The sequence below is a fragment of the Phalacrocorax carbo genome, chromosome 5, assembly GCF_963921805.1.
Source record: "Phalacrocorax carbo chromosome 5, bPhaCar2.1, whole genome shotgun sequence".
NCBI lineage: Eukaryota > Metazoa > Chordata > Aves > Suliformes > Phalacrocoracidae > Phalacrocorax > Phalacrocorax carbo.
The window spans coordinates 3,513,088-3,538,366 of NC_087517.1; the positions used below are offsets into that span (position 1 = coordinate 3,513,088).

The 25,279-nt window shown below is 41.2% G+C and overlaps 1 protein-coding gene across 1 annotated transcript in view; it reads left to right on the plus strand.

Annotated features, from left to right (window-relative positions):
- The window catches only part of LOC135313338 (uncharacterized), a 342,721-nt gene that overhangs the window by 117,392 nt on the left and 200,050 nt on the right, over nt 1-25,279 (plus strand). Inside the window, exon 5 of the mRNA XM_064450993.1 lies at nt 6,624-6,686. The gene's annotated coding sequence lies outside the window, so the exon portion shown is untranslated. The remainder of the gene's footprint in view (nt 1-6,623; nt 6,687-25,279) is intronic.

Below are 25,279 nucleotides of genomic sequence, written 5' to 3' on the forward strand. Positions count from 1 at the left end.
ATTGTAGCTGAGAATATTGTCCCAAAGTTCCAAAATAAGTCGCTGAATTTTCTGGAAAAAATGGTCCCAGGCTGTTGCTACTCAGGTGGGATTTCAGCACATAACAGGGTTTTAGAATATTTTTTTAAAAAGAGCTACTAAATACCAATACGGTTTGTCTAGAATATATAACTAGCCGTGTTGCACAGCAGGATGATATGCAGAGCTGAGCTGCAACATAGCGTAATGTATGAGGTTGCTTATCTCGTAATAATGGCTTGATAATTGTGATAGCATCAGAAATTACTATCATTCTTTGCTTGTTACCATCCTTTTGTTTAAATATGCCTGTTCTGAATTTATTTACAGGACTACTTGGAGGCTTCCCCTTATTTAATCTTCCAGATTCTACTTAAAAAGAACCAACAACTTGTGTGTATGTGTGGGAAATTCTTGGTTATATCTTACCTGTGCTGAGCTACCTTTTGTACATCTTCCCAGGGTTTTGCAGATGTGTGTAATACTGAGTTTTTTTCTCTTTTTAGTGTCTTATAAAGATCCAGTACCTTGTCTTGTAAAATGTGTTTGTGGGGGGAAAAAGGTATTAATGACTAATAAGAAACAATCTTTTTTTTGTTGTTAACACAGCTCATCCCTTTCTTTTTTCCTCTGTCACGATCAGAGTGTATGCTCTGGTTGTTGCTGTTGAATGTTGGATTACCAAACTGCAGTATTTTGAGTTGGTTGACAGAAGTGGTTGGTTAAACTCCGTGTGTCCGAGTAAAGAAGAGATGGTCTGCTTTAGTGGAATTCCCTGTGAAAATGAATCCCCCTAGGAGGGACCTCTCCTCTGGTCCCAAGATCCCCAACATATTGAGTGTTCATCCAGCAGCAACCAAAAAGTTTCTCCAGCTTGAGAACTTTGAAACACCGGTCCTCACTGCTGACCTTTTGCAGTACATTTACAAGGCAAGAAAGTCTAGTTTTGGGAAGATAAAGCTGGAAACAAATTCCAGTGTATCTGTGTTGCTCCTCCCTCTGTCCTTAGGAGGTGGTATCTCAGGTTATCAGGCCATAAATTATTAGAAGCCTGAAAACAAACTCCAGGGACACCCCACAAGCAACCAGTTAGCCAGTGTTTTCCATATCATGAAGACATGAGCACAAAGAGCACAATGTCTTCTCATCGTGATCTTTAGCTGCAAGTGCAGCAATCAGAATTACTTATCACAGAGGAACGACTTCCTTCTGTTTTCATTAGTAGGCATCCACAGACTGTTGGGTTGCAACTCCAAAAGAGAAATTATCTCTATATCCTTCTGTGCTTTGGAACATGTCAGTGATGTTGTAGTTTACTTAATCGAACTGAACAGGACGCTGATGTGGAAAGTGTGGAAATTGAGGTGAAGGATCGCGAAATGACGTTAAAATTGGTGTAGAACTCCGAGCTTCCCCCCTTCCACTTTCTTCCTTCAACTGACATTGCCAAGAGAAAGCATAACTGCAGTTACTAATGTGATAGAAGTTTCCATTAGATTCTCTTTCAAAAATCAAAATAGGGTCATTTGGAGAATACCCTTTCGAACATAAAATGTTAATGACTGCTGAGGTCTGGACAGGACAGATACGCTCCATTTACACAGCCTTAGCTTCGGGTTATCAGAAGTATATGAAACACAGGCAGCTACAAAATAACTCATTACCCCGTGGAAACAAGAATGTCCCATACCTTCAAAATTTCCTTTAAAGTTCATCAGTGTTAGGAAGAGACCTTTAAAAATGTTGTTTCCAGAATATTCTTACCACTATCAGTGGTATCATTTGACCAGATTTACAGTCATGTAACGAAGACTAGTACAAACGGCTATTAGGAAATAATTCATCAGGGAGAGGGAGTGTTGTGGTTTGGAGCGCGAGGTTGGCTGATTTTATTTTAGACGATAACATTTCAGCTTGAGGATTGTGATCCTTGACTCTCTGTGCTGTATGACTGGTCACACAAGCCGTGTTTCTCCTCCATGGAGGAGACAGGATGACTTGAGCTCTTTATGAATAAAGAGCAGTGAGTACTGCAGTTGTAGGTGTGGGCACGGCTAATCATATTTACGCAGTATGGGAAGCCATGTAAAGACAACCCAAGAGTCTCTTTGCTTGTGTATTTGTCAGTAGTGTTTAATGACTGTACAAGCACATTGACTGGGAGTTTGTGATTTGTGCAAAGGATTTTAATGTAATTCACCTGAATATCTTCTGGATGTCTGTCCTAACTGCTCTTGAATACTGGCATTTTTTAAAGTCAGGGCTACTAGTGAGCCTGTGGTGACAGACCGGCTACAAGAATCCTGTTAGTGAGGCTCTTGGAAGAAATCTGTATATTAAAAGAGAAGTTTGTCCCTTGACAAGTGTTTTTAGACTAGTTGATTTTTTTTTTTTAATGTTTCTTGAGCCTCTCTGGCCTTTTTTTTTTTTTTAAAATGAATATATATATAAAAGGTGGAGTGAGAGAAGGGGTGGACTCATTTCCAGAATGTATGTATGATTTAGCAGGACTGAAAGAGAAGGGAGTTTTGGTGGTGCATGCTCAAGAACAACCATGAGACTTAACACGCTGATAAAAATCACTGGAGGTTGCGATGGACACTGAAGCCAGAACTTAGCGTGGTAATTTGGCTGCCTGCCATTCTTTTACCGTTTTTTACTAATTTATGTACAGGATTGCATGATGATTGGTCGGAAAATAGACAGCTTCATGAATGGTGTCTTTTATTACAAACGTAACTGTCAGATATTATTTAGTTTCCTTAGTTATAACGCTTACCCCTGATACTCACATGACAAACACCGTGACCTGTAGCGCATATCTGTTGGGTTAGGAGAAGCGAAAGAAATCTTTCTTGTATGCGTTTGGGCTCATTTAAATGTGTTTCCCTTGAGGGGAAATCCCACATTCGTACAGGTCCCAGATAAAGCCTCTCATTTCATTTCCCATACGAGAGGCAGTGAAGGCAGCAGCAGTCAGTCCCTGAAGAGTGAGCTGTAGCAGTTTCCCGCTTGCTGCCTGTCAGTGCTAATGCCGGGTGCTAAAATAAATGCTCCACAGTACATTTAAGTTGAAAATGCAGCATTATAAAGCTGCTTGAGGTAGTTAGCAGTATCAAGGCAACTTTCTAAGAGAGTTAAATGAAAGAGTCAAGAGTAAAACATCCATTCAGGGGTGCACTGCGGCGTGGGTGTGGGGAGGGACAGATGGAAAGGGTAAAACCAGCTGAAAGGAAGAGAAATGTTCCCAGCAAAATGGCTCAATGTGTTTTCAAAGAACAAAAGTAGAAACCCACGTTGGATATACGACTTAATTTATAGAATTTTTAAATTGTTATATAATTGGAGCTTTACCGTGACATTAAGAGTGTAAAACTTAATGTTTAACAGGCTTTATCACCTGAATGGTGTGTATGCCCCCCCCCCTTCTGCATAACACCGGCTAATTTTGCTCTAATTTACTCTTTGCTAATTTCTTCATTTCTAGTGAGTTTGGGTTTTAAATATCTGCCAACTCTGTGAATTCCAACAAGCACTGGCATGAGTAATGAGTCAAATGTTAGAGCGGCATTATTCTTTGACAGTTCTAAAAGGATTATATAACCAGAATTTTAAATAATATTTTTGAAATGTGTAATTTAAAAGGTCCTCGTGTTCTGTAAATGGTTTAATTTTTCATACTGTTTAATTGACATTGCAAAAGAATCACTAAGTCAATGATGATTAAAGCAGCACTTTTATGGATCAAACTCTCTTCTGGGAGAAACTTAGTCATCATGAAAGAGATATAGACATATATTTTGAAGATGCTGCAAGTGAAGCAGGGACTGAATAGGCTTTTCAATAAATCTCTGCCATTGCATCTAACCTGGAACCCCCTTGTAGTCAATCCGAGGCCAAGGCACCTCTAGAGTCAACACTGGATATTGTGGAAAAATTCTGTTGTGCCTTTACAACATGACCCTCACTTGAGAAGGAGAGACTTATTTCACCCGTGTGGTTTCAGCCCAATTTGAACCAAATTCTAAAGAAGTGAGAATGTAATTAAGTTATTAAGTGTATTCTCATGTTGATATTAAGCTGCTTAATTTCCTGTATAGTAAACTTCTGCACTCATTACAAGTAAGTAATGAAGTTTTGCTGGGTTTTGTGTTGTTAAGTTTCAAAACTCCGCATGCCTGAGACAGTAGCTGCAGCTCTATACACTTTTTCTTACTTCGTAAGAACTTTTCACTGTATTGTGTCAACAGATATTTTTGTTCTCACTAAAAAATATAATATTCAGATATGCGGTAGGTCTGAAACAGGAAAAGAAAGGAATAGTACCGAGAAGTGTTGTGTCTTTCATTCTTTCCAATTCCCTTCAACAGTGTCTGTTAGAGCATATAGTAACTTTTTTTTTTCCTTTTGAAGCTGGCTAGACTACATTATCCCGTCCTGTATGGAAGAGGAATGGTACAATTACAGACGCAACTGGATTAGTCTCTTCTAAACTCTTGTAGGACATTTAACTGTGGTTGCTAGATACTTCTCTCTTAGTTCATCTGTCGGAGAGTTTCTGTGTGAGATGTGAGCCTTACTGAAATTAAAATATTTGAAAAGTTCCAAGTTATGGGTAACATCAATAAAGCAAGTTATGTAAAATAAGTTCATAAAGAGGAGAAGTAAAGGATGTCAGAAATTAAGGAATGATAAATGCAGAAAAGCAGGTATTAATGTATCAGGTCAGGAAATAAATAGTGTTACTCCAACAGGGTTGGTGATAACAGGGAATCAAGATAGGATGGGATTGCAAAAAAAAAAAGAGAGCTGCAAAGTCAGGATTTGCTCAGAGAAGATAAATTGAAAGTAAGAGCAGATTGTCTAAGAACAGAATCTAACTGATCTCTCAGATTGAAAATTCACTCTACGTTTGTATGATGTACAGTTAATGACCATATTTTCAATTTTATTCTGTTAAGTTCCCTTAAGTAATATCTCTGTTAAAAAGCATAAGCAGGCTAAACTTAAAAATTCACTAAACCAAAGGTAAAAAATTATCAGAGAGAGGAAAAAACCCCTCTAGAACACGATTATGTAATATAAACTGCCCAACAAAGTAAGAATAATAAGAAGAATACAAATAAGATCTAGGTTCTCAAACCTCTCAATGAAGCCATTTAGCAAAAGCTTGGAAAAATGCATGCCTTGTGCCGTTTTTCTGGTGATCAGTCAATTTGAATTACATGAACGTGACTCTGTTCCTTTCCTGAAAGAGAAAACCAAAACACAACAGGAGCTCATCCACCCACATCTCTGTAGCTGAAGGTTTGCCGCTACGTGTCGTGGTCATTGATGAGCAAGAAATTTTCCAGACCTGGCGAAGTTTCTGTAGAACTTAGTAGTTGCCATGCCACGTTTGTTCAGCCATTAGCAATAATAATAAAGAAAAATCACTGCCTCCAAATACACAGACTGTTCCCAGATCTACACACAGCAACATATAAATCTGGCCTAAATGTCAGCACTTAAAAGGTAAAAAAGCTAATTGCAACTAAAGCAAATTAGTCCTTCCCCTAAAGATAAGGAAACCAGATCCTGTATATCTCTCTCATCCCTGGCCCCATGTCCCTCTTAATCATGGTCCCTAATCCAGATCTCTTCTGAGTTACATTCCCTATTTGCCCTCCTTTCAGAACTTCCCCTAAGTTTTCATGCAGCCCTCTCCACTGCTGCCCTCCCCATTCCCTGGCTGCTCCCGTCGGGGAGGCTGGTGGGGGCCTTTCCCATGGCAGATCCCGCAGGATTTTCCCCTCCAGGTGGAGCAATGGGCACTTCAGCAGCCCTTTATAGGTGCAGGAGGATCCTCCCTCACCTTCCTCCTTTTCAATTCATTCATCTGAGCAGAAATTGAGAAACCACAGTAGGAAATTTCTGCAGCAGAAGCAAATTGAGAAACATAAGTAGAGAGATGTGCCTTTAGTTCAGTCGTTTTTAGCACCAGAAAACAGATGAAAAGCCCTATACATCAGTGTTTCAGATGTGCTGATTCCGTTAACTTCATTGCTGACTTCACTGTCAGATGCATTTATTTTATGAGCCAGGACTTCAGCCAGTCTTAGTCAAAGCAGAGCTCTCCTGCCCTTCCACATACACTTTGCAAGAGCAGATCTTTCAGCTGCCTCTTTGCTGATGGTCTGCTGGTGCTGTGCCAAACCGTCTGGGAGGCGTCTTCCTGTTCTACTTATATATGAAGCATCATGGCACTTATGGGAGGCCAAATAAATTTAAATAGTGGATCAATCTACAAAATCATAATTTGTAGCTTAAATTATTTCTTTGGAGGGGAACAGATGACTTTGTGCTAAAATGATAGGCTTTTTTAAGCCTCTTTCCAGGCTTGTACCAACAAGGTAGGGAGACACAGCGGTTTGCAGAGCAGGTGAAGGGTGTGGTGGATATGAACGGCTGAGGGAAGATGTTACACAGGGGATGTTCCAGTATTTTGAAAAGGGCCCTTAATGTGATGTTCTGTTTGTAATATATTCTTTGTTACTTGAAAAATCCATAATTTTCCCTGCTGAAGTTTTCCCTCAGCTAACTTTATTCTTTCTTTCTCTTTACAGGGTTTGTGACTGAAGTACTTCTATTTACTCTCCTGCTAATCTCTACCTCTCCACGGAGAGCTGGTAAGCCTAACTTTTGAAATGTGGTCTTTTGTAACAGTTTTGAGCAAATACAACAAGCGTATAAATGTAGAATATTTTAGTGCATTTTTTGCATCCAGAGTAACTGGCAGTTATGTCTAAGCTGGACTTTGTTCTGGAACAGCAGGAGCCTCAGGGCAGCAGTTTCTTCTAAACATGGCTCTCGTCTGTCTATGGTATTTGTCTTGCTCTATAACAGTTGTCCTTGAATACAATTTTTAATGTATTTATCTGGCAGCATTCCATGTACATCCATTGTCAATGTTTTATGGAGACTGAAAGATTCAATAGTTATGAAAAGTGTTTTTAACAGTTAAGATTCAATTAATACCTCGCAAGTCTGGAGTCTCATCATGAAACCATGGCTCCTTGCTGCATCTTTGTGGGGGTATAAAACCAACAAACCAACCAAAACAAACATTTAAAAGACCCCACTGGGAAAACTTGAACAATTCCTTGGAATGTGTCTGCAGACTCGATTGTCCATCTCAGGGCTTTGGCTACTGCTCTTGTGGAGTATTGCTCTTTTGCACATGGTGTATTTATTTGCCCTGCACTTGGCCTTGTTGAACCTCATGAGGTTCACACGGGCCCACTTCTTGAGCTTGTCCAGGTCCCTCTGGACGGCATTCCATCCCTCAGGTGTGTCAACTGCACTGCTCAGCTTGGTGTCATCTGCAGACTTGCTGAGGGTGCACTCGATCCCATTATGTCATTGATGGAGGCATTAAACAGCACTGGTCCCAAAGTCCCAAAACGGACCCCTGAGGGACACTACTTACCACCAGTCTCCATCTGGACATTGAGACATTGACCACTACCCTCTGGGTGCGACCATCCAACCAATTCCTCATCCACCAAACAGTGCACCCATCAAATCCATACCTCTCCAGTTTAGAGAGAAGGATGTTGCGGGGACCACGCCAAAAGCCTTACAGGAGTCCAGAGAGATGACATCCATAGCTCTTCCCTTGTCCATGGATGCAGCGCTCCATCACAGAAGGCCGCTAGGTTGGTCAGGCAGGACCTGCCCTTGGTGAAGCCATGCTGGCTGCCTCGGATCACCTCCCTGTCCTCCAAGTGCCTTAGCATAGCTTCTAGGAGGATCTGTCCCATGATCTTCCCCGGCACAGAGGTGAGGCTGACAGTTCGGTGGTTCCCAGGGTCCTCCTTTCTACCCTTTTTGAAAGATGATCCATCAGGTTCCTCTGCCTTATGTTGTATCCCCTTACATAGTCTAACGTCTGTGGAAACAGCTTATGTTAGTCTTATCTTCATAGCTGTAACAACACGGCTACAAGGCCTTACATGAGTGAAGTGGGATTTGGGAAAACTTAACCTTGCCTGCTGCTTCTACAAGAATGTTAGCAAGTTTTATGTTCTTTTTTTCTTTCCCATTTTAAATGTGTGCTGTATTTTGCTATTAGTAATTTCTAATGAATTGCTGACTTGGCAGTGTTATTAAAAATACAAATGGCTTTCTTTTACTTTCCTTTATGGTCCTGTAATGTCCAGAATATTTTCATTGACTTGGGTGTATGAGATGCTACTGAAGAATCTGACTTCCTTTTTTCCCTTTTTTTGGATTGTTTTGATATTTTGTTTAACAGCTCAAGTTTGCTTCTATTTCTACTCATCGAATCAGGGAAGTTTTATTCTAGCTCCATGATGAAAATTCTCTCTAAACACTTTTATTTAAGTTTTTTTTTTTTGTAAAATCTTTCCTGGAAGAGAAATTTGGAATACAAGCACATATGGCCTGCTTAGGATCTTATTTCAGCGTTGCTCAGAATACTTACATAAGTAGATAGGGAGAGCAGGATGATAGAAATTTGGTGACCATTGACTTCCTGTCTCGCTGGTGCTGGTACATTAGCCCTTATCAAAGTTGGAAGAGCAGCTACAACATAGCCATTGTAGGGATTGGATCAATACCTGGCAAAGAGCCTGAAGGTCAGATAAAGTACTTAGGCAGGCAGTATGCCAGGCTAAAGAGATGTCAAGAAAATCAATTAGATACTAAAGAAAGAGCAGCAAGCTAACTAAAAATCCAATCTTGAAAGGCCCTTTATATTTTGAAGTCAGCTTATTAGTGTTAGCTATATCTTTATCTCACTAATAAAATTACGTTTGTTAAGCAATTAAAACCAGACTCGGGTCATACAAGGCTAGCACAAAACTGACTGCGAACACCTGTACAGCACTAGATTAGAAATAGCTACAAGTGGTGGAGATTAGATCAAACGGCTTTTAGGGTACGGCATTACATAACTTGTGATTAATCTGCTCTCCTCCTCCCCATATTGATTACTTTACCTATGTGCATTTGGCATATAACTTAGATACTTTCTCCTCGGAGTGGTGATGGAAAGCGTAGACTTTGAGCTTGTCTACTGGTGCCAGGTAGTTTACTTAATAAATTATAGCTGTCTGAAGTCAATAAATAAGAAAGAAATTCAGAGTGGTGGGTCGTCCCTTAGCTTTCCTCTCCCCTCCCCAAACCACAGTGACGGAAAGCAGCATGCATTTTACTAGGTTAGCAGTTAGAAACATGAGTGCTGTGAGCAAGTGTGTTGCAGGAACACCTTTTGGTACCAAAGAGCCCTTGCTGTGAGCGTGGCCGTGTGCGGCAGGGAAGCTGCTCTCCTGCCTGGGCGCAGATGCCCTTCTCTGCTCTCCTCTGCAAAAATACCCACTATAGAAGAAATTCACCACACGTTGCTACCTGAAAAGAAACTCAAGCTATTTGTTCCGCACTGAATTTACTGGCAAAAATCCATAAATTAATTCCTGTCAGTTAATCAAGCTGCCCAAGGCTTGAGCTTGTGAAGGTCTATAAGTGTATGAGTATGATGCATCTTTTCGCCAAGTGGCGGGAAGATCACACGCAGGAGAGCAGGGTCCTTGCACCCGTGTTGTGCATCACGCCGTTGCCACGTTTTTCCTCTTAGCCAAGACGTGGTGTGCTGGCTTGCGTCCAGTCTTGATCTGATGCAAGTTGTAACCCTCAGAAAGTGAAGCTGAGGTTGGTGGAAGAGAAGCAAATTCCAGGTAGTTTTTTTGGCAGAGTCCCCAGCCGCTCAAACCGCCTGTATTGCTGTTGTAGACTCTGTCGTGAGACACCTTTGCGTAAAATTCTGGCCTTGGTGAAACGGGTTTTGTCAGCTTTTCAGGGATAGGATCTCACCTCTGTTGTGTGGGACTGAAAATATCAGTTAAAGCTAGTTCGTCTTGTTGCTTATATTGATATGTTCATCCATGGACAGAATGTTTGATGGCATGTTGGTTTTACTGGCGTGCATTTGGGTTGACTGCTAAACAGCATTCTTTTCTCGGAAAGGAACGGCACTACTTTCCACAAGGCTTTTGTTATTTGTACGCTCTCTTTTGACTGACAGTTTTGAACTTTGTTAGCCAGATGCTGAAAACGTCATGCGGTTTGCATGCCCATACGTGTGGGTACGTGGGTGTGTATGCATGCACATACATATCCCCTTCTCCATACATCACTGTGACAAATTCCTAGAACTGAAATAATAATTCCTTTTTCATTTTGACTTTATGTGGAGACGCAGAGTTCAATATATATTAATGAAACAACAAAAACTGTCTGTACATAATTAATAAGGGTAATTTATTTTATTCGGAGTCTTACTGGATGACAGAGGAATCAGAGTAAGGAAACAAAATGGGCACAAATAATGACAGCAGGAATTTGGTCTCTCACTGAGGAAAGGGCTCGAGTTCTTTCTTCATTTGGTGCTGCTCATTTTCCTGCTTAGATGTATTTTGTGATAACCCCAATCTACAGTTTCAGCACATGCACCAGGCTTTAATTAATTCAAACCTTTTTGTTGCCAATGATCTCACCAACAAAATATTGTAGGAAATAAGTAGTATCGGTCTTCTTATACCTACATTTTCTTTCCAAGTCCTTGGTCTCCTTGCCAGGACAAATCCATAACATTCTTGTCAGTATTCACTAAGATTATTTTTTTTACTCACATCCAGATTTCATTGGCTGGCCTATAAATTAATTCAGTCCCAAAGGATATGAAAAACTTCAGAATTTGAAATGTTGAATTCTGAAATTTCAAAAACAGTAAACAAAATCAAGTCACTTCCATGACCATATGCATTCCCAGTTTTGATCTGCATTGGACAAAACTTCTTAAATGTCCAAATTTTACCTATTATTTAAAGAAAAATGTCATTAAATCTCCCCATCTGCCTGCCTCTTCCAGATATCTGTGTATTTTCCATAGGACCAGCTTTATTTGATGGAGCTTTATTTTTAGGAAGCTGGTGAGGATCTCCACATATTTAACATACATATATACATATATCTGTGTGTACGTGTTATCTAAAGAGTACTGCAAGTAGCAGACAAAATAGTAGCTTTGAAGAGTGGTGGCAGTGATGTATGCACAGTAAATTAGGAAGATTTGTGTGAAATCCTTTGTACTGTTCTGGAGAGCAAATGTAAATCTCTATAGAGATTGAAAGTTACCTATTACGGATATTAAACAGAAGCTAAGCCTTCAGTATGAAATAGGGAGAAGGCAAGTAAACTAAGGATAATAATTTAATTACGAATGTTCCTTTTTTGAACATTAATAGGTACTCATGTCTTATTCAGACTGATTTGTAAACTTGTGTCAAGGGTTTTTATAAGTTTCAGGTGACTCTGAAGGCTCGAGACACAATAAAGTCACTACAGTTTTGATCTCTCCTTCATCCATAGGCTCTGGGGACTCATACTAGGACAGGACTAGAAGGTCCCACCTTACCGTCCTATTTCTGTCCAATAAAATGTACTGTCTCCCGTATGGTGGGGAACACGTAGCTGTGTATTCAGTAGCCTAGGCTGCTGGTGTGCGTACAAATTGGTGGTGGTTTAAGTTGCTGTGTCCAAATGACCTGGAGCGGCCCTTTGGCTGATTCCTCCTGGTGGACACCAAGCTCATCCACGGAGGAGAAAGGCAAATGGCTGAGGTCCTTCAAGTCACGCAGTCGTGAGTTGCCAAAACCATTCGATCTTTCAGGTAACAGCTGGTTCTGCAGGTGTCTGTCCGTGACTATGGGGTCAGATAATGATCTCCTTGAACGACAGTTTGGGAATTCAGTTCTCATAGTTTCACAGCAAAACTGAACAGTGTTTAAATAGTGAAAATGTAAAGCCCTGATTCTCGTGGATAACCGTCCTCATTGCCTATGCGTATTTCACGAAAGCAGTATCACTAAGAAATGTTTTTTCTTGTCAATGTTGTCACTTTCCATCAAGGATATTTTTTTTCTCTTTGCAATAAAACAGGTATTTTAAAATTATAAAAGTAGAGCAAAGTGGGAAAGTCTGTTCTGGCATTGACAATTCCCTTACATCATCTTAAAGAGAATGCACAGGTAACTGGGCTCCAGTCAACCGTTACAAGAAATGTGTAGCAACCCTTTCCAACCCAGCCTAGGATCAGTAGCAAGAAGTAAAACAGCATGCATCTGTGATATTCCAACTTCTACACACACATTCTGCCAGTAATGGTTTCAAAGCTAATTCAAGTTGGGGTTTTTTTTTTTTTGCAGTTCTGTGAATGATTTGGGTGCTTTGACACAAGAATTCACCAATTAAGAAACAAGCAAAGAGACTTTTAAATAAAACTTACCACGTTTCAGCAAGTCATTGAAAAGCAGGAAATTACTGTTGCTCTCCAAAAAGCAGCTGTGTGTATACAGTGACATTTTATTTAATGATTCAAACGATAGTATAAATATACATTGTATTACTTGGTATTCTCATTTGTATTGCAGTCCTGTAAAAGAGCCTTCAGCATAGATGTCAGCTGTAACAACTGAGGCTTTATACAGGGGCAGTAAGAAACCCAGACCTCGGTGATGTAAGAAACATTAACTGTCTTTTAGAATCTGATGCTGGAAGAGTCTTATATGTGCTTTTTGAATCCCATCATACTACATGCTGGTCTGCTTCTCCCTTACTGGGACTCTATGTTGTTATTTAATATTAAGGTGAAAAAAAAAATATGTTTCAGGAGTCATTAATGTTAAACTTGCAAGAAAAAATAAATACCCCCGCAGCAAAATTCATCATACACAATTGAAGTACTGGATCCATTGTAAAGTAGATGATAGAAGAGTTATTTAAGGATATACCCTCCCTGCCTTCCACATACTGTCCACATTTCTGACACACATACGATGTCCTCCAAGCTCAGCTATTTGACCCAAAACGTTGGCACAGTCTCCTGTCACTGGTTTGTAGAGATGCTGGAAGTCTTGCTCACATCTCTCCTAACTGCTGCTGTGGTGTTAGTGTGGCTTCTCATATAACCTGCTCTCAAACCACTTGAGTATATTAAGGTGTTGCAAACTCGACCACAGGTGAAACTACTGAGGCAGCTCCTTGAGCCCTGAGCCCTGGTTTATTTAAATGGCTGGCAAGCACCTGAGAATTGTGCAACAGTTAATTCCCTTGGAAAGAATGCAGCGGGACTAGTTGTAGTGTTTCCTGCTTAGGAAGGTATCTGGAGAAGAGTAGGGAAAGATTCTTATTCAGAAGAGGCAGCAATTCAGCTGGAGGTCTTAGACCCTGCAGGGTGCCTGGTGTGAGCTCCTGAATAGAGTAGAAATATAAAAAATAGATCGCTGTCGTTGTTGGAATGATGCCTGATGAATAATGAACGGTGAAAATGAACTGTGGCATTAAGGTCATTCTGTATTTTAATTATAGAGGGGACTGTAAATTATCTAATTATCTGCATTCACTCTTTCAGAGAGAATGAGAAGCCTCCTGCCTGCGGAGGTGGCTGACCTCGGCCTCGGCATCGGGCTGGAGCAGGAGATGGGAGCTGACTGGGCTGCTAAAGCCCCCTTGCTCCCCTGGAAATCCATGCTTGATGGATTTCAGAAAGAAACAAGAAACCTAACAAATCACGGGATAAGGTAGATGCAGACACAATCAGCTTTGTGAGCACAGGGCAGGAGCAGCACTAGAGCCCCAGGGCTGCAGCATCCCCAGGACGTGGGTGCCTGGAGCCGGACCAGAGAGCGGGACAGGGTTTGCTGCGAAGAGCTGTAGGATACAGTGTTGTGGGATCATTGCTTCTCTTTGTGCACGTTCCTGAGGCCTTGGTTGTGCTGTAAGTTTGTAACTGTTCCTCTTTTATGTTTAGATTTAAACTGTCCGGTTGATTTATGTACCTAGAGGGCTCCCAAGTGTACCTTGCCCTCTGTGCCTTTGTGAGGTCTAAGCCAAATCCTGTGGCTGGCACGGCAACCCTGGCTTAAAAGCAGAGAGGACAGTCTAGAGCATTTGCTCTCTGCACGGGTGCTGATACTCTCGCAAGATAATTCATTTCTTCACAGCCAGGCAGCAGCTCGGTTTAAAACCATTTATATGAAAATAGATTCTCCAGGAAAGAGAATACACCACTATTGCGCTTTTATAATACGGTGCTACGTTGTGCTCTTGCAAGTGAGCTCTGCTGCTCGGTGCCACTTGCTACTTGAACGGAGTGTAAGCAAGTTGGGTAAGGAAATAATATGCATAATATGTATCTTAACTTCCTTACTATTCTGAGAACTTCAGCTATGTTCAGTGCATTACTTATAATTAAAATATACTTATCCTGCCCTTAAGCACAATTTATTTTGCTGACAGTTGCTTCTTTCATGATGGCATTGCAGGCAATACCCAAGCAAAAACGTGCTTTTTTATTTTTTCATTTCATTTTGACAAGACCAGTACTGGTTATATTAAACATAAGGCAAAGTGTGGTAAAGCTATTAAACTAATAACTTTCTTGAAATGAATATTTAAGATGGACACATGCTGGAAGCTGGACCACGAGCACAGGGATTTGCTAATTAATTTAAGGGCATCTTATTTCTTTCCTTTTAAGGGCTAAGCTGTTGTATGCTTTGGTTCTGTAAGCTTTTGAACTTTTTTGTCTGCTTATTCTAAATGCAGAAGAAATCTCATGTCTATTTTTTTTAATCTGGAAAGCTCAAAGATGTTACTTGTGGTTAATTTTCCAGCGAAGAGAAACTCAGTCATGTGAAGGAAAATGACACCAATTTTATTCAGTCCATCAGCGCTGATAATACACTTGTAGAGAACCATCTGCATTGATGAGATAGCGTTTATGTACCGCTACACGTAAATCAAGCCGTTTTTTCCTGAATCACCGCTTGGGGAGATTTGTGCTTTTTAGGGGTATTTGTGATTCATTTTTGTTGTTGTTGTTCTAGGAGAGGTAAGATAAGGACCGGTCTCTAATATTGGAAAACAAGAACGGCACATCAGCTTTGTTTTAAACTGCTTAGTTGGTTGGGGATTCAGTGTACATGTGAAAACAGTCTGAATTACCATGTCTTGAAGATGGGCAAGGAAATGATTAAGTGACTCTATTTCTATGCAGATTGGGGCTACGTAATTAAATACGTACTTACAGACAAAAGCAGAAATGAAATTGCTTCCTCAGTTCAGAGAAAAATAATAGGAAAGAATATAAAATTGTATGACTAAAGAAATAAATGGGAGCAATAAATGGCCAGTCAATAGGGTGTTTTGGTTAGAGAAGGTCAAGCGAACCTGATCTTTTACTCTATTTTTAGTTTTATTCTGAAACTGCAGGTTAGGCTGAAAAAGATAATGTAATAAACCTAAACTTAAATAAAACATTTTAAGTGAGTCTTATCTGAAATGTTGATTAAGAAATATAAATCATTATCTGGCACATACTAAATACACTGAGCTGACTAACCGCCTTCAAGGGTAGCTTAAGCAGCTAACAACTGAGAAGTAAGTCTCTACTAGAGACTCGTAGGTTGGTTCTAGATCCACTGCTGTTTCGTGTTTCGGTCTATGACCTAGAAGGAAACAAGAAATCATTACTGATTATATATTGATACCTATAGAGAGACAGATAGATACGGAGCTATTCCGTGTGTCGTGGTCTCACACGCGTGTGACAGAGGGAAGGGTGCAGGCAGGCGCAGTGAAGAGGCCACATCACTGACGTAGAGCGTGTCCGGTTTGGGTTCCCCAGCCTGGGACAGGCGCGGGCGTGCTGGAGCGAGCCCGGTGGGGGCTGGAGCGCGAGATGCCCACGGAGGTGCTGGGAGGGCTGGGCCGTGCAGCCAGGAGGGCAGCGAAGGCTGAGCGCAGATCTTACGGCTGCCCGGAGAGAGGGGCTGAGCAGCTTGGTCCAACCAGACCTGCCAGGAGCAGGAGGTGGGACTGGAGGTCCCCAGAGGCCCATTCCAGCCTCAGTTATTCAGCTATTTGTGCTTGGCCCTAACAAACTCTCCGTGTGGTTCAGTCCTGCGGTTCACTATCCTTGTTCACGAGCGTTCAGAAGGATTAAGAGCATCACTAAAATGCTGGCAAATAGCTGTGCAGAGAAAGTATATGTTCTCTTTACATGGAGAATATGATATATTGATCTTATCAAACTAAATATTGCGCATTGGCATCATCTATAATAAACTATGTGGTGTATAAAACCTTATTTAGCATACAAAGGTATAGTGAGATCCAGGACTAGAAGCTAAAACTAGGCAGCCTTTACTGTATATAAGGCGCTTTTTTTACAAATGGATGTGATTAATCATTATTCTTCTGGTCTGTAGGTGCAATGCCACATTACTTTTGATTTTTATCTAACTGCTGTCTGGTTTTAAAGCGGATCTACTTGTGTTCCCAGACCTGTTGGTGACTGAATATGGTTATATCAAATTAATTACAATGTGAAGCTTTGCTCTAAGTTATACTGGAAGTTAAGCTAAAGGAGTACAGTAGTCTCCACTGCACATCTGTAAACCTCCTTTCTTCACCGTGCTGCAAAAGGCTTTTGCAGTTGTGTTCTTGCTGCGCTCAGGCTGTCGTTGGAGTACCCCAAAGAATTTTTAATGGATCAGCCAGAGAGGTGCAGTTTTGTAGAAACCAGTAATCCAGATGGAAAGATCAGGGAACAACTCTACAATAAATTATAATAAATGAGCATTTGCCCAAATTACTTAAGACACAGCTAATGAAACTAAGATGCTTTCTGTCTGGGAATGGGTCTGAATGCGTCCTGTCTTTTAGAAAGGCTATGTTTGGGTTTTGAAATATGTAAACACTGCCTGCTTTTCTGGCAAGCCGGGCCGTTCGGACCATCTTGCGTATGTCGTGTGTCCCTTACCGTCCTCTGCGCGTTGCTGCGCGCGTCGGCTGCGGTGCCCGATGGGACCATCCTGCCCCCTTGCCCCACTGTTCCTGTTCTTTATCCACCTTACTCCTCATTCTCTTTTGATTTATATATGTTGACAGTTTTTTTTTAAATAGAAGTCTGGTAACACAGGAGGGCTTAGGTGGAGAGAAAGTCGTCTTCTATCCTAGTTTCTCCTCCTTAGTAAAAGTGCTGACTAAACGTTTTGTGATCAGTTATTAGCTGGGCATCCCCCGCCGATACAAAGAGTAGACACGCGTCTGGCTGTCTGAGCACTTGTCTGATGCTTCTTCTTTGAATATGTGTGATTAATTCAGCCTATCTCATACGGTTGCTTTTCTTCAGGATCGTTTGATATATTACGTAAACTGCTTACTAAGATACGTCGTCTGAAGCTTGCATTGTTTCATGGAGAACACTGACAGTCCCGCTGAATTTATAGCCCTGATTGCCAGACGAATGCTGAGGCTTGTTTGAGTTGTAATTCAACGTACTGCCTACCTCCCCCTGGTTAGAGGGGAAGCTGTTTATGTTGTGGAATTACTTTCTGACATTGATGCATGAGGAAGTTATTCCACAAAACCTGGAAAACACGGGGCATGCTGTAAGAAATTCAGTGAATTAACCAGGATAAGGGTAACCTTCCAGACGGGCCAAAAGTATGGAAGTCTTTCCAAGGATTTGTGTCATCCACAGGCAATTGTGTGGTGCTCTGCAGAGATTCCTACAGGACAGTCACACTTGAAATTCCTGCAGATTAGCCTATCATCAAGTCATCAGGATCTGCTATTTGAATAAACACAGCTGTTGTTTTCCAAGAAATATGGCAAAGAGCAGCAAGGAAGAGGGACAATTAGTGTTGCTAAATGCCAAGAAACTCAAGCTGGCATAGTTCTATTTATGAGAGTTCGGCTTTCTGGAAACACTTTTGCAACACTGTGACTTAAAAGAAAAGAAAAAAATAGCCTACCTATCCTATACCAGTGCCTCATTCATGTTTTTATAAATTGAATAGGATATGGAAATAATTTCCTGGTGTGTTTGGGTCTTTTTTTTTTTTACTTCCTAACATATTTAAGTTTCTCACAGCTCCTTTTTCTGCTCCTATCTACATTTTAACCAAAAAAAGCGACATTAATGCCAGAGTACTTGATTCCAGTTTGCTTCTCTCACTGTCATCTTTTATGTCCTCTGCCTTGCTCTGAGTTGAGCTCAGGCTTGGGAGAGAACTTATCATTTGATTATTATATTGTCATCAACAAGCATCATAGCAGTTCAATCTGTTTTGTCCTCAATTCCCCAGAATATAGAGGCCGTGTTGTATTTTCCGTTGTCTCCCAGTAACAGCACCTGTACAGATGTCCGTCACACTCTTGGCTGACCATGCATTAGTGTTCTTGAGACTGCAGAGAAATGGGTAGTTTAAAACCACCTATTCCAAATTTCCTATCTTCTGATCTTGTGCCAAGGAGAGTTCAGCCAGAAAAAAAATCAGAAACCAGAAGCGAGTATGTATATAAAATCTGTTTGGGGGTCTTGTGAGTTAGGCCTGAGCATACAGATACGGTGGGAAAGAAACGCATTAGGCTTTGTGTTTCAGATGGATTTATTTTTATAAAAACTTCTCCTAACTTCGTAGTCCGTACTAAAGAGAAACGTGATTATTTTGGATAGAAAAATGTCCCTCCAGTGTTCTTTGCTCTTGGTGACAGAAAGATCCAGAGAAAAATTAAATAGGACTAAAATATTTCTTCAGTAAAATCCCCAGATTACACTTTACAGCATTTTACTCCAAAAACTCTGCAAGCTCTATAAAAAATATAGTTAAAGGCTTCTTTTTTGAGTTTTGGCTTCTACAACGTATCTTTCCCCCAGAATAATACAGCGTACTGTTTGTTAGTGTAGCCAGTAGACCAATAAAGGACGTGTCTTGAACATGGAAAGTTATGGTTTAAATGTTCTGTTGTACCTTACTGACTGCCTTGAGGAGCCATCCTGCTACCGGCTCACGTAGGCTCGCTGGAGTTCTGATTTTGGACATGGAAGGGCCTTAGTTTCATCTTGATCGTTCAAAACATGTCCTACCAAGCATCAAATTTTGTACAACAGGGAAGCTGACTCCTAGGCAGCTCTCCAGCCTTCCTCTTTTAAGCACGATGCACTTCTCTCTAGCAAACACCTCATGCAGCCGTTAGGCTCTCCTCTGAATAGCAGAGGCTCGGTTCAGAGACCTGAAATAGTGGGGAAAGAGGTTAATTTGGAAAACAGAGGAAATGGAAGAGTTCTGGCATCATTAAAGGAAGAAAGTGGAGAGAAAACGAGAGAATAATTGCGTAATGCACTTATGGACAGAGCGGTGGTCTCACGGCAAGGTGTCAGCATAGACTGTCAGACAAAATACGGGCAACCGAGACAAGATACTTCCCTCTGCGTCACTGTGAGGCGTCTCATCTCGTACACTTCAGCACTTTATTTATACCCCCATTTTGGCAATGTACATAGAGCAATTTCCTTAGTAGTTAGAGCATTTTATATCCAAACTGGAAATCATCCTGATATCTCTATTCGTTATGGGAGAAACAATACAAAAATGTGTTAGACCTAGAAGAGAGACCTAAGAAGTTACGTGCAATAACAAGCGTCGGAGTTGTCACAGGGATGGAAGAAGCGTAACAGGCTTCTAAAAAGCGCTTAACAAAGGCCTAGGCTGGCTTTCCAAAACCAGGGTAAAAGTGCCTTGGGAGACACAGTTATACCACCCGAGGACTTCTGGAACGTACCACCTGAAATATAGACAGAATTCAGAAGCTTTTAACAATATTTAAAAACTGAAGCCTGAAAGGATTGCTTATTTGTGGGCATAGGCTTATTTGTGGGGCTAAGCTGTTAGTGGCTTTGCCACAGACCACAGTTCAATGTTCAATTTGCTAAGTAATTAAAAAAATTCATCTTTTGGGGCCCAGCTATGTCCTAGTCCTACGTGTACTGAAAAGAAGAGAAATTGAATTATTTTCCTTGGACATTACTCAATTGACCTTCCACTGAATAGTCTATCTCCTGCTTCTGCTTTTAAGCTTATTAATACAAATTTCCAACTTCTTCATTCCTGCTAATGTCAGAAAGTGCAGAATAAAAATTTATATGTGTAGCTGAGTCCAGACAATCTGGCAAACTTTATTCAAAGTAAGAATAGGAACTCTGATAAAATGAATGATTCATCTGCCGCTGTAGCCACAGGTGGCATCTTCACTACCTGTTTGTATCACTTCAGGTGTAATGTCATATGCTTTGGCACCATAAACCTCTGGAGAGATGTCTTGTTTGTGAAGTTAAATAGAAATTCCTGTTATTTTCATATTTCTTTTCTGTCACTGTACATTGTGGAACCACACGTTGGTGTTGGTCCACGCTTTTGTATCTTAATAACGGAACCAGAGTTTGTAAATATTGTTGCGTGACTGAAAAAATGTGAACGTGGAAGTTAATAAATTGATTTTTGGAAAAAAAAGCCAAACTATAACGTAGGAATTTCTGGAGTTAGTAAATAGAAGCAAAAGCTACCTCTGAATTTATTTTTGTGTGGAATTACCAAGTAAGAATGGCTAGAAAAGTCCATTTTATTTGGCACGTGTATTTTTTTATGGAACGTGATGTAATGTTTTTGCTGAATACCACCGTGGGATCAACTATTTGGATGCAGCTGCGTATATTTTGGGTTTGCAGCACATAATTTACATGTTGAGAGAATACATGGCTGCTCAGGCATGGCAGTGGAAATACCGTAGCCTTCTTTGCCAGCTACATCCAGCCTGCTCCTGCGCCCTGTCAGTGCTTACGGTGGTTGTTGCTTTTGCACTGCTGCAGGGATTTATTACGGCACGGTGGAGTGGTCAGCGCTGGAGCGCTTGGCATATGCTGTTCAGCAGCACGGTAAGCCCACGCCTGTCTGGAGGCCCCGGTTACAACTTATTCTGACCATCACAGTCTTGTAGGAATTGGGTGCACATGGTATTTCTTCCAGCTTTGATATTTCCTACTGGCTGATGCTTGACTACGCAGGAGCATGTCTCCATCTGAACCTGCATGGCAGGGATCTGTGCTTCGTGCTTACTATGCACTTTGGGCCGAATAATCTTAAATGGAGCCTGTGAGTCCTAATAGAAACAATAAAATAGAGTAATAGCATTAAGTTAAAAGAGGTAAGAATAACAAAATACATTTTGAAAATATGTTTGAAAATAAGATAAGTGGTATACACTGAGGTAGAGGGAGCCAATTTTGTGAGTCTAGGCTCCAACAGTAATGATGTGATTTAGATTAATTGCAGTGTTTTATTGCTTTGAATTGAAAACAGCATTTTTATAGGCTAGACAGCAGGTGCAGAATATCTCAAAAGCAAAGATCCAGTTTTCCTGAATGCTTACTGAGTAATAAAACTGGGAGAGGAAAACAAGACAGAAAATTCACTACACAAAGTGACTTTTTTTTCAAAATCGAACGTCTCACCCTCCCCCTCGTCTTGAAGCATTCACAGGTCTCTAGGGAGCGTATTTTTATCATGACTTGCTGTGCACCCAGAAGATTCAGATCCAGGTCTGATCTTTGTATAATGTGCCATTTCGAAGCATTCGGTTGCGCGGATGAGATTTATTAGGGGCTCTAGAGTGCCTAATTGTAGAGGCAAGTGCTGAGCACCATGATGCAGCATTATCGCAGAGCAATTGCTCCAGAGAACCCAAATGTACAATGAGTCCTGTTTATCATTAGCCTGTACAGCAGTATCGCTAAGTATGTTGTTCTGTCTTCAAAATAAAAAGAGAGTTTATGAATGAGGCACTTAGATCCGTGGCAGCTGCCCTCCTGAAAGTACATCGTTACTAGTTTGCAGCAACAGTGCTCAGCTTTCTACTGAAAGTTGCTGTTTGTTAATTCTGTAAGTGTGCGGCGGTAGGAGCCTGTTGTGGAATCGCTTTACGCTGCTCAGCACTGAAAGTGCTTTCTTCCTCATTTAGCCAAGAATTGTTCACCCTGATGTGATTAAATGCTGAAAGGTACGCATTTACCGTCTCTTTCTTTAGATAGTCGTACGTATGTGGTGCTGTGCGGTCTGAAACAGCATTTTGGTTTGTCGAAGGCAAAGAGAACATAAGCTGATGGAGTGCTGCGTGGTGAATTGCAGGTTCCCCATATGCTTGGCTCAGGAAGAATATGGCTTTATTGGTGTACTGCCTCTGAGCTCCCTTCAGGGAATATATTTAGAAATCCATACCATGTTGGAGCAGGATAGGCTGTTCTGCAGTAAGTAGAGGGCTCCCAGGGATCCTCTGGAATAGGCTGAGAAAGGCAGGGAAAGCTCTGGGCTCTGCTAGTGACGGGGAGCAGCAGCACACATGATGGAGGCTTTCTAGGATCCCTCTTCATCTATGAAGTCCAGCATCGCCAGATGTTACCCATGGTGATTTGGTTTTCTTGCTCCCTCAAGAAGTTTTCATTTTGTTTCAATAAACAAAACAGCAAACGCTTCTTGTTGTACAGGAATTTGCATCTGGAAATGCAAATTCATCCGTAGTAACAAAGGGAAGAAGCATCTGGGCTTTATTTTGGCAGCAGAAACTACGGAGAGACCTAAAGAGAGGGGAAACAGGCTTAAATATAAACAAACATTTGTCAGTTGAAATACCAATGTGATCTTGGTGTTTTTCAAGAGCTGACTAACCAGTTAGTTTCCTTTATTTTCCTTGCCATTAATTTCCAGGTTGGCTTTATATATTTGATAAGAATTAGGAGAGAAATCACTTATCTTTGAGGCAGGAATCAGTCTGAAAGACCCACGCAGGAATATTAAGAATGGCTGGCTCAGCTAAGATGTCTAGACCTTTTTGCGTCTGGTAATTGAACTGACTGCTGAGCAGGCAGCTGCCTGTGCTGTGCTTCAGCTGCCGTGGCTGCGGCCGTGGCCAACAGCTGCAAGAGGCCTCCTCTTTCTCTGGAGGTTTCTACCTGTTCCCGGAACATGTAGAGGAGGCACACAGCCCGTATACACATTGCGTTTAAGTGCAAATAGAAAGATTTACATCAACGTGCACAAGGAACGTAGTCAGGTGTTGGCCAAGGCTTCTGATCAGTTTGGTTCCGTTTCTGCTGTTACCGTAGATTTCCTGTCCGGCTTTATGCAAACCCGTTTAGGTTTTCGAACTCACGTGTCGAGTGAAAGCTTTGGGTGCTTTCCATGTCTGAAAATCCCATCGACTGGGTTTTCAATTTCTCTGTTAGACAGAAGCAGATACATCCCTGCCATTCACGGATACCATCCATCTGCACCAACAGATGGGGCGTGTGGAGTCAGGTGAGCCGCACCAGCGCGGGTCTGACCCCAGGGGCACAACCCTCAATGTAAGTAAGTAGATCTTGACAGTGGGGTAAAACCCATTTTTAGTCCTTTGCTTTTAATGAGTTTTACAAGAAGGCAGATATTACCCAATAGTTCAGTGTCTTTGTGAAAAGACAGCTGGGAAGGGACAAGCAACCTCTCTTATTTTAGTGTTTATTGCATAAGATAAGCACAGGAAGCAAAGAGAGATAGCTGAAGAGGAGAGATTTATCCCACACAACACTGCCAACGACACACAGTCTGGTAAGGGCACACAGGGCTCGCTTGTTCCTTCCGTACTATAGATAGGTTCTCCTATCTATAACAGGAGAATTAAGTAATTTTATATAGTTTTAGGTGTAAAGAATGAAGGTTTGTTTAGTATAGATGGTTACAGGAGTGGCTGGAAAACTAGGTTTCATGTAGTTGTGACACTCTGAAATATTTGCTATGTGAATGATTGAAGTCTCTGTCATCATTTGTTTTCCTCATAACCCTGTCCTTATGCTAGTCCTATTTACATTTTTAATGTGCTTATTTGTGTAGCAGCAGAGCGAGAGCAGGTCTCATTCAAGGCAGGGTTTGGGTTTTTTTTTCTTTCTACTGTTTGTAATTTTCTGGTGTTACAGATCAGGTTGTAGTTGTTGGCAGTGATGCATGCAGAGAGGCAGAAGACCCAGATTTTTGTTTAGCATTTTTCAAAGAAGAAAAATATGTTTGGCATTTTAATTTTCTTAAAACATTCTATAATTTGTTACATCTTGCTCATTCATAATGTAAAGCTAGGGAGAGATTGATACCATATAAATAGTTTCTGAAGGCTCATGGGTAAGGAGTACTTGTGGAGTATTACAGACTGTAATGTTTAGGTTATGTGTGCTCAGGAAGGTGCATTACGTGATTTGAATTTAGAACGTGGAAAACTTTGTATTTGATGGAGCAGCCTTTTTGCTGGTGTAAATTGCCGTGCTTCCATTGACTACAGCATCTTGTACTGGCTGGAAACCCACTGCAGTAAGCTGAGCTTTAGTTTTGTGGCCCTGCAAAAGCTGGACTGTTCCAAGTTAGGTAAAGGAAGTGATCCCTGCTATGAGGTTGGCTAACTTCTGTTTTTATTTAAGCTATGTTATAATGAGGCTGATAAAAGGTAGTTGGAGGATTGGAGAGGAGGCAAGTGGAATAGGGAGAAATGTGCTGTAGCAGTCAGGTAAACCCCATTCTGATTTATTCACCTCCCCACAAATCAAAATATTTAACCTGAGGGTAGGTGACAGGACATCCAAGTCCCTTGAAAGCAGTATGAGGTGAATTATGGACAGGAGCAAGGAAAAGCAGCGGGACTCTAGTTTTGCTTCTTTATTTCTTCCCCCACCTTCACCTTATAAGTGAATATATTTTTCACAAATACATATTGCAGAATAAATCTCCCAAGTGAAAAGATCATTGTATGTTTTTAATGCCTTAGTAATGCTTTTTGCTTGTCTGCGCTGCCTTTCCCATGGATCTGAGAGTGCTTGTAAAGTAATCGTCACAAAGATCTGCATGAGGCGGGGAAGAACCGTCTCTGCTCGACAGATGGGGACTCTGAGGCACAGATGGGATTTCATGACTTGAGCAGAGAGGCAAAAGCCACGCGCAGCGACATTGCTGAACCTAGAACATCTCGTCTCTCCCAGATCCTTCCCAGGCCTAAGCCGACACCACGGTTCCACGTGTTAGGGCAGGGCTAAGTCAGGAAAATGATGAAGTAATGCCTGTGGCTCTTGCTGATCCTCAGTGCTTCTGTGTGATTTCCGCTAGCGCGTGTGCAGCTTCAGCGGGGCTGTGTCCTGGGGAGGAGGGCAGCAGGGGATAAGGAGCTGGCAAGACATCTTCAATGGCAGACAACGTTTTTACCTTTTTTGGTACTAGAATTTTGCTCATCTTGCAAAAGAACATCCGATGTGGAAATATGTTTTATTCTCGTACAGAGTAAAGGA